This window comes from Citrus clementina, unplaced genomic scaffold (genome assembly GCF_000493195.1).
Source record: "Citrus clementina cultivar Clemenules unplaced genomic scaffold, Citrus_clementina_v1.0 scaffold_5, whole genome shotgun sequence".
Classification (NCBI taxonomy): domain Eukaryota; kingdom Viridiplantae; phylum Streptophyta; class Magnoliopsida; order Sapindales; family Rutaceae; genus Citrus; species Citrus x clementina.
This window is the reverse complement of record NW_006262201.1, coordinates 8,874,553-8,885,125: the sequence shown is the minus strand read 5'-3', so window position 1 is coordinate 8,885,125 and position 10,573 is coordinate 8,874,553. Positions and strand designations below refer to the sequence as shown.

The 10,573-nt window shown below is 31.9% G+C and overlaps 1 pseudogene; it reads left to right on the top strand.

Moving 5' to 3' along the window:
- The first annotated feature begins 59 nt into the window (after positions 1-59).
- Positions 60-1,697, top strand: LOC112097855 (annotated as a pseudogene).
- The last annotated feature ends 8,876 nt before the right edge of the window (positions 1,698-10,573 follow it).

Genomic DNA, 10,573 nt, shown 5'->3' with positions numbered 1-10,573 from the left:
ACTAATCTTTTTATATTCATTAATTGATCCCAATTTTTCAAAGTTTTACCTTGAGATTTATGTCTGGATCTCCCCCACTTCTCTCGATCCAAATATTGTGTTTCCTATGCTGATGCGCTTATTTCCCTGCTCGTTAAGTTCCCCACTTGCGCGCTTCTGTAACATAACTTAATGAACATCATGTTGCTTCCAAGGTTTGACGGTGATTTTTAAGCAGTTTTTTTACTATCCTTCCGATTTCGAATCTTAGAGAGACAGGAACACAAAAAATCGATTCATACTTTTGTATATCTCCTTCCTTTAATTGAGATAAAGATGAAAATAGTCTACAAAACATAATATTAACCCAATCCAAATTAATAGTCTAATTGATTGTTCTTAATCTTGGTTGCAGCTTCCCTTTTTCAGATGGAGGTCACAGACATTTATGGCTCCACTCACTCCCGTGATTCTGATGGGATTTACACTTCAGTTACCTTTTTGCATGCACATGCAGGTATATACAGTTTATTCATCTTGCAAATAATTATTGATTCTCTCCCATGTCATGATTTTATCTTTCTCTTTTATTTTTTTTTTAAACTTTTATGAGATAGTTTAATTTTGATTCATATATACAGAAATACGTGTTTGGTAGACCTTTCGTACTTACAAAACCATTAATTTTTACCGCCATTAAGGTAATAATTTCGACTTTATGTTATAAATGTACAAATTCTCATTAATAAATAATAAATGATTACTAATTTATTTCTTTAAGTGAATTTTTTTTTTAACAAGATTTACCAGATGTGGAAGGCCATAAAAAATTTGGCATGAAGATGCTGTGTGTCCTTTCAGGGAAAGGAAAAGTCGGTAAGATCATAATTATGATGTAATAATATTCGATTTATTCCCATCAGTTCAAAGAGAATTAAATAAATAAATCATAGAACAGTAATAATTGGCTTACAAATTATTTTTTTTCCTTTTTCTGAAAAGGTGCTTCCACAATGTGTCAATATGATGTTATTGGGCTAAGCCCAATAACATCATATTGAGTGGGCTACGGATGTGCTCTCATTGCCGGGGCTTCTTCAACTTTCATGATAAACAAGCTTATCACTGTAAGAAATTTAGCCCTGTATATTTTTCATGAATGTGATGAGGATCTTGATAACTTAAAAATTATTATTAATGATTTTTCTTTTAATTTTTTTTTTTTGCAGATAATTGGCCACAGCATCCTCGCTTTGATTTTGTGGCTTCAATCTGAAAAAGTTGATCTCGATCATTTTGATTTTTTTTTTGCAGATAATTGGCCACAGCATACTCGCTTTGATTTTGTGGCTTCAATCTGAAAAAGTTGATCTCGATCATTTTGATTTTTCTTTTGCAGATAATTGGCCACAGCATACTCGCTTTGATTTTGTGGCTTCAATCTGAAAACGTTGATCTCGATAATTTTGAATCAACACTTAGTTTTTACGTGTTAATTTGGAAGGCAAGTGATTGATTAATCTCCTTTAATTGTGATTACTGAGTTAAATCTAATTAATCAATTTCCATAATTTGCTCCTTCTTTATTAATTAATTTCCATAAATTTATTCCCTTCTTCAATTAGTGATTCAACTTCTAACATAAATATGAATATGTTGTTTATTTGTAGTTAAATTATGTTGAATTCATTTTCTACGATAAGAAGGAAAGGAACTAATAAGGTTGCATGTTTTTGGAAATCTTTGTTTCCTGCTTACAGTACCTGTTGTGTTACGCTACCGTATTTTCATCTAGCCCCCGTTTAATGAATGAATTATTATTTTTTGTTTGTTGGGGGGGGGGGGGGGGGGGGGGGGGGCCCCTAAAAAGATTTTTAAAAAAAAAAGTACCTAATTTTTTGAAAATTTTAATATATGCCTTAATATGGCCGCTTCAGATGATATTTTATTATAGCATTAATTATTAATTTTTAAGTAATTTCTTCTTCATATTGATCTTCATCTTCATTTTATTATAGTTAAAAATTAATTAAATTTTGAGTAAAAAATTAAGTTTTTTTTTTAGAGTTGTAGCTTCTAAAAGTAAGGAGACCTTATAAAAAATTTCGTATAAGGTTCCAATGTTGGGTCTTGGCACTAGTTGTTGGCATCCCTTTAACTTTTTAAAAACTCTTACTAACTTTTATTCTATTAATAACCCTACACTCTTCCTTTTGAGTAAAGTGATAAACTTATAAATTTTCACTGAACCACCACAAAATAATCCTCAGCATTTTGGCATCCGACAAACTCAGACCAAAGAAACTCACTAGTGGCCTCTACATAATTCCAAGAATGAAGCTGTTTTAGCAAGAGTAGAAGAAGCCAATATGAAGTCAACTATTACCATTAGTTAAAAAAAAATGTTTCATATTTTTTTAAACAAAAGCTCTCTTTCATCACTTTTAACTATTAGAAAATAATCTTTTGGTGAAAACCATCACCTAAAATCTCAAGAACATTCATGTTACATTACAAAGAATGAATAAATAAATATGCGGAACAGCACTTGAATCCATATTGTTTAGTTACTCACTAGAGCCATGCATTTTTTCTTATAGCTCAACACGTTATCCTAAAGAATCTTTTAATTTTCTCTCTGCACTCTCTCTGATGATGGACGCTAGAGATGAATAGAATGTTATGTGTGATCTAGGGACTATAACCACTTATATAGATAAATTTCCTGTTATCTTTAAGTATTTTTATTTTAGCTCATCAGAAAAATATAAATTGCTATGAAATCTCTATACATTAAAACCTAAATTATTAAAAACCTTAATAGATCACTTTTACTTGGATTTAACCTTATATGACAGTTTGCAACATATAACTATTCACATATAAGATAATGTTGGATTAAGAATCCAACAATCTCCGATTGAGCTGTATGTGTAACCTAATAGCCATGCTTGTTTTCACTAAATTTTTGTAAAAATCCAATTCGAACCAATTGGGTGGTTCTCACCTGATGTAGCTCAAATCTGATTTAAACAAATAAATTTATATTTAAGAGAATCTTGTGCTACATTTCGATTTAGGTGTATTTTTTTTTAATGTTAAGTGCAGGTGGTTAGCTAAGGTACCTTTAATGGTGAGTTAAAGTACGCAAAGTGAGCTGAGGTAGCCATATGAGGAATAATATGGGAGAGCTCAGTGGAGCATGGTAAGAGCTAATTTGGAGAGTTTATGTAAGGCATTAATATATGCTTAGGTAGCTCAGATGTACTCGGGGGTAGTTCAAATGGTCTAACAGAATACTTAGTGTAACTTGGTAGCTCAAGTAAGCTATATGTAAACACAATCTGGATTGAAAATACAACAAAAACATAAATGTAAAGAATACACAATATTTATGTTTGACTTTGGCCTACATCTACGGGAGTAAGTAATTGCCAATCCACTATATAAATGAGAGGTTATATAAGATTTTACATTATATAAGATTAATAACATAAGCTAGATAGCTATATAGAGATATTCAGACTTGATAAAAATGAAGATAGTGAATAAAGATATGGAGAGTATAATATGGTAGAGAAGATGATGAAGGTAGATAATACAAATGACCTTCCAAAAATAGAGAAGTAGGTGATGATCTAAAATAAGGAGTGAAAGATAAGGAAGTATGTGCTTGAAAAAAGAAAAGGAAAGTAGAGAAGGTAAGGAGATAATAGCCCCCGATATGGGTGAATAAGACATTTGTATAGTAGAGACTAGTAGTAAAGAGAATACAAAAAAATTAGAACTAGATGTCATCCTTAAATTAAAAGAAGAGAATATTTTTAGGGTTATGTGTCATATTTAGGGAAAAAGAACAAGAATATTCATTTTTTGCTAGGTTTATTCATTCTGATAAATGTCTTAAAGCATCCAACCTCGACCATTGATTTCCAAGCCATCCGATGCAATAAATTCTTTTAAATGGAATCCTTATATTGCTCCAAGTATTATGCCCCTTTTGCCCTTGTAATTTTCCACGCGTCATTTATTTATTAGTCTAAAAATATCATTTCAATTTTGTCCCCAAACAATCATGCTTTACAAAAATAACTGCATGAACTTAACTTTGCTGTCATTACCAAAATATATCTATAACAAATCCGATCTATCAATCATACCAACATAAAATCAAAGCGGCCTTTGTTACACCCATTATAACTTGACTAATTAATAGTCACTATACCAATACAACTGAATAAGATGGATCATGATATAGATGTGTAGCATTAAAATTTTATGTAGTTTGATTATAACATGCTTTTTTTCAACTGGCCAACTTTAAGCCTTATTGAGATCAAACTGTACAAAAATAAGAGAGTAAACTAACCAAAACTTTATCTCTATAGAAAATAACCTCAAATATCCATAACTGAAATAATTGAAATATGTCTATAACATAAAGCATCTAAAATTACAAACACCCATTAAAACTAAACATCCTTTAATGCCACGACACCCATAAGAGTAATGTGTTCATGAAACACTTTGAGTAGTAATCCTTTAGTAAGCAAATCTACAATCATGGAGTTGGTGCCAATGTGCTTTATAGAAAATTGTCCACTTTGAACTCTTTCTTTAATAACTATAAACTTGATGTCTATATGTTTTGACTATGTTAAGCTCCTATGGTAATTAGAATATAACATTGCTGACTTATCGTTACAAAATAACTTAAATGATCTGTCAATGCCATTTACTATGTGTAGCCTCGTGATAAAATTTCGTAGTCATATTTCATAAATAGATGTCTCATAACATACTATGAACTCTATTGGCATATAAAAAAAGCCACAAAAGACTATTTAGCACTCTTCCAAGATACACAACTAGCTAGAGATAGATGTAACTCGACATGGAATTCACGCTGTAAGTCTTAGCATCTAGCAAAATCGGAGTCAGTATACCTAATGATCTTAAGTTGACCTGACCTCAGATACTTGAATGTAGTATTTTGTTCTTTGTAAACACCACAAATCAATTTGGCTATTTCCCAATAGCCTACTCCTGGGTTTCTTAAATATTTGCGCAACATTCTAGTAATGTATGCAATATCCGGTCCCATATAACCCTAAGCATACATTAGACTCCATACTGTTGACGTATAGGGAATTTATTACTTTTTTTTTTCTCAAAATCATTCTTAGGGTACTAATTGATATTAAATTTGTCTCCTTTAGCCACAGGCGTATAACCAATTTTGCAATCTTACAGGCCATAATCTTGAGAAACGTTTTGATATAGCTCTTCTATGATAATTTAAGAATATCCCAAGAGGGATCCCAGTGTATCTATATGCCTAATACAAAAGAGGTGTCACCAATATTTTTCATATCAAAATTCTTAGCTTGAAATCTTTTGGCTTTGTACAATAAACCTATATTGTTGCAGGCAAGCAAAATGTCATCGACATATAAAGCTAGAAAAGTATACTTCTTCCACAAAACTCATGGCATATGCAATCATCGATCAAATTCATGTCAAAACTGAATGAGATGATTACTTGTCAAAGCTTGAAATACAATTGTCGAGACACTTGCTTGAGCTTATAAATTGATTTCTTAAGTTTGCAAACTCTATTCTTTGGGTCTCTTGACACAAATTTTTTTTGCTGCACTATAGATTGTCTCACCAATGTTACTATTGAGAGACATTGTCTTCACAATCATTTGATGTAACTCAAGATTAAAATCTCTTTATAATTGGTGCATTTTTTCAAAGTCAAGCCTATTGCAACAAAATGTGCTTTGTACCTCTTCACATTACCTCTAAAATCTTTTTTGGTCTTGAATATCCATTTGCAACCAATACGTTGTATCACTGTTTTCCAGATATCAGTTTGCCGTCAGTGTCCAGAAGCTAATCTTCAATTCTGTTTGATGTCGTTTAACTGCTTTTTCTTAAACGGTTAGCTGTTTGCTACAGTGAAACTATTTTTTAAAATTATATTTGTGTCCTAAAATGTTTTGTAATTATACTATAACCCAAAACTTTATGAAAGTTTTCAAATATGTCCACTTCCAGAATTTCAAGCAATACTTGTTAATTTCAAAGTTCTCAAAACCTTTTCAATTAGATCATGAACTTGTAAAACAACCAATTTCATCAAATAATTTTTCCTTTAAATATAAAACCATTATATTATCAAAATAATAATTTATTTAAAATGTACGCAAAATAATTTGAGCTTTTAAAAACTTAATCATTCTTAATCTTATTTGTTATTATCAAAATCATCATTATAGACACATACATGTTAACATTCTCTCCATTTTTAATGATGATAGACCTTGCAAGATAATTAGAAAAGAATATGTAGTTTTATTCTCCCAAATATTATATAAGTTTACTCCCCATAAATATGTGCTCCCCTAAGTATATGGCCAATAAATTTTTTAACCAAAAATATATTTATCCATCAATATCATATCACAACAAATATTGTATATCTCCCCTTTCGTCATCAAAAAGAAAAAAAAATGGAAAAGACTAAAGAGATAAGTTCAGATATTACCCATTTTGTAGGAGCAAAAATTCAGCAGAATCTCCCCTTAAAAATGAGCATATCTGCAAATACAAAAGTGGTTAAAAAACATTTCATATATTCTCAAACCAACTCAACTCCAACAACAAAATCAAATTATCTCAACTTCAACAATCTAACAACACAAAAGAATGTTAAACCCAACAATCAACATCCATAAAACCATCAATCATCAAAATCATCAAGTTAAGTTAGAAATAACCATGCCATCCAAGGATCATCATAAAAACTAAAAGAGTACATATGACATAATGATATCATCTAAACTATAAAATGAGTGCAGTGATGGATGTGCGAAAAACATAAAGACATAAACTAATGAGGGGACTATGATGAAGATCCAGCGAGAGGTAAACCAAGTGCAGTAAGGATGCGTCTCTGGCCATCCAGAATCTCCTGCTACTGATCAAGAACAAACTACTGGAAATCAATAAATAAAGACTCAAGTTGCCGCTGCTGTAAAGAAAATGTTCGGAGCTCGCAAAGTATTTGCTGTATCAAGCCCTTAGAAACATGAGGCACCTCAGAAACAGGAGGCTTATTATGCTCTGCTGGCTCCTCAACCTTGGATGGTGCTGCTGTAACTCTGCGAGGGGCTCGTGGTCCAGCCCATAGTCTAAAGTCTGGCAACTCTTCCTCAGAATAAATATCATTAAGCATCTTATTATCTTCAAGAGCTGCCAAGGTGTCCTTGTTTTTAGAAGATGGAGTCTTGACCTACTCTCCACATTTCCTATGGAATCAATTCTATAAATAATCTCTTTATCTAGCTTTCTGGTCTCTGTATAGATGGGCTCAGTGAGGGATACATTAAAATACCTTAGTATTCTAGTAATAATGTTGCCATAATGATGGGACTAGTTAGTCATTGCGGGTGCAGACAACATATGACGTAGATAGTATATGATAATCTCCCTCCCCTTCTTCGAATGAGAGAATCTAGTAAACCAACATCAAGCCTAGTTACCTCATCATTATGACCCTTTTTAGGTGTGACCATGTATTGGAATATACTATGAAGAATGCGGACCTGGGAAGGTAGGAGTTGAGACTGAAAGGACAATGAATATAGGTCATCGGAAAGATCACAACGCCTATAAATGTTCCTAATTCCATCTACATGACGGAAATCATTAAAGTTAAGCTCTTTTATAGTCGTGTAAATGTTTAAACCTTTATATCGTATCCCAAGAATACGACTCAGGTTAGCCTCATCAAACTCAATACAAACTCCACATATATGGGTTATTATCCTATTTTTTTGGGTAGCGAAAAGTTCCATATTGGAGTAAAACACCCGAACCAAATTTTCATAAACTCTTTCTTTTACACTTAAAGCTCCTTCCTATTGAACTATAATATCTCTAATGGTACTCCCACACACAGTTGTATCAGCAAAATCATTAATGTCAGTGTAATAGGAAGGAGTTACCGCTTTATCCATGAAATGCTAATGAAACCAAGTAGCTAAGTGAGGTAAAGGGAAGTGGACTTGCTCAAATTCTCAAGTAGTAGATCTAGATGTGTCACGTGATCCTTGACCAATTTATTTGACTCTTTGCGTTCTTCTTGATGGTTCATCGCTAGCCGTTATAAGGGATATTTGGGGAATTTTGGATAAAATGAGTTTGGAGGAAATAGAACTGATTAAAATGAAGTTAGGAAGTAGAAGAAGGTTTCTACAGCCTCAATTTCATCAAAGATGGAAGAAATTTCAGCCAAAAGTGGGTGAAGAACGTTTGACGAAACCTAGGGTTTTCGTTTAGGATTTTCAGTTATTGGGCTTGAAATTAGGTTTTGATTGTGAAAATAAAGAGCTTAGGAGGATTAAAATGATTATGGAATCTCAATTTTGCAAAAAGAATGAGAACGATAGTCGATTTTAGAGAGAGAACTACCTATCGTCGAAAAGGAGAGAGAAAAATGGTTTAGAGCCAAGAGAAAATGAAGAAAAAATAGTTCACTATTCTATTATCGCACGATAACTGCGAGCCATTATTATGATATCAGCAAGCCGTTAGCATCCAGAATGCATGCCAAAAATGTCTTAAAAAATGGTGAGCCGTTATTATGATATCAACGAATAATTAGCTTCCCTGGTTTTTGTCAAAAACTGGTTAACCGTTTATTAGGTAAACGACAATCCATTTTCTTCAACTTATGATTTCGCACATCTATTTCAGTTTTTGGCCAATAATTAATCTATTTTAAAATCATTTCATTGATCCGAAATATCTTAAAAGCCAATTTAATGCATGATTAATTAATTCACACAAATCAAACAACCAATTCAAATAAGTAATCATATTATGGAAACAAATAGACTTGATATCATATAAAGCTATGCTAGTGTGCAATATTCATCATTCCAATCTCATGCCTAAATTTAGTAAATTGTTCTTTATTAAGGGGTGAAAATATCTGCAAGCTGATTATCAGTGGAAACAAACTCTAATACAATGTCTCCTTTTTTAATATGATCCCTTAAGAAATGATATCTAATCTCTATATGCTTGGTTCTTGAGTGTTGGATAGGATTCTTTGAAAGATTTATGGTACTAGTATTATTACACATGATAGGTATTTTATCAAGGTAAATGCCATATTCTCTAAGAGTTTGTTTCATCCATAAGGCTTGAGCACAACAACTTCCGGCCGCAATATACTCAGCCTTGGTTGTTGATAGTGCGACTGGATTTTGTTTCTTTCTAAACCAAAAGACTAGAGAGTGACCTAGAGAATTACATGCTCTAATAGTACTTTTCCTATCAACTTTATATCCGGCAAAGTCTGCATCTGAATAACATGTTAAGTCTATATGTGTTCCTCTAGGATACCAAAGGCTAAGATCTATGGTTCGACACAAGTAATGAAAAATCCTTTTCACTGCAAGCAAATGAGATTCTTTAGGACATAATTGAAGTCTTACACATAAGCATACGCTAAACATAATATCGGGTCTACTAGCAGTCAAGTAAAGCAAGGATTCGATCATACATTGATATGTTTTAACATCAACTTCCTTACCTTTTTCATCCTTGTCAAGCTTGATTGTTAAGCTCATTAGGGTACTTTTAATCTTTCCATCTTCAAGTTTGAATCTCTTGAGTAAATCTCTTAAATATTTGGCTTGATTGATGAAGATTCCTTCTTCCATTTGTTTTATTTACAGTCCAAGGAAGTATTTTAATTCTCTCATCATGCTCATCTCAGATTTTTTTCTCATACAAGATGAAAATTCCTTACACAAAAACTCATTAATAGAACAAAAAATAATATCATCAACATAAATTTTGAGAATGAGAATATTTTGATTCTTCTGCTTAATAAAGAGAGTTGTATCAGCTTTAGCTATTGAAAAGTCATTATCCAGTAAGAAATTTGTATGTCTATCATACCATACTCTAGATGCTTGTTTTAAACTATACAATACTTTTGTTAACTTATAAACGTGATCTTGAAATTTCTTATTTTAAAAAACAGGAGGTTATTTCACATAAACTTCCTCCATAATGTAAGCACTTAAAAATGCACCCTTGACATCTATTTGATATAAAATGAAATCTTTATGACATGAAAATGCTAATAGCATCATAATAGATTCCAATCTAGCTACTGGTGCAAAAGTTTCATCATATTCATTCTTCTTGGTTGTAATCTTGAGCTATTAATCTAGCTTTATTCCTTACAACTGTATCGGATTTATCCATTTTACTCTTAAATATCCATTTAGTGCCAATGACGGATTGATATTCAAATTTAGGAACTAATTCGCACTTATTGTTTTTCTCAAATTAGTTTAACTCCTCTTGTATTGCCATAATCTAAGATTCATCGTTTTTTGCATCCGAAAAAGATTTTAGTTCAATTTGAGATATGAATGCATCATAATGACATATATTTCTAAATGATGACCAAGTGCTTACACCTCTTGAAGGATCACCTAAAATTAATCTTTGGGATGAGAAGAGATATATCTCCACTGCTTAGGGAATGTTAGTGAATTACTTA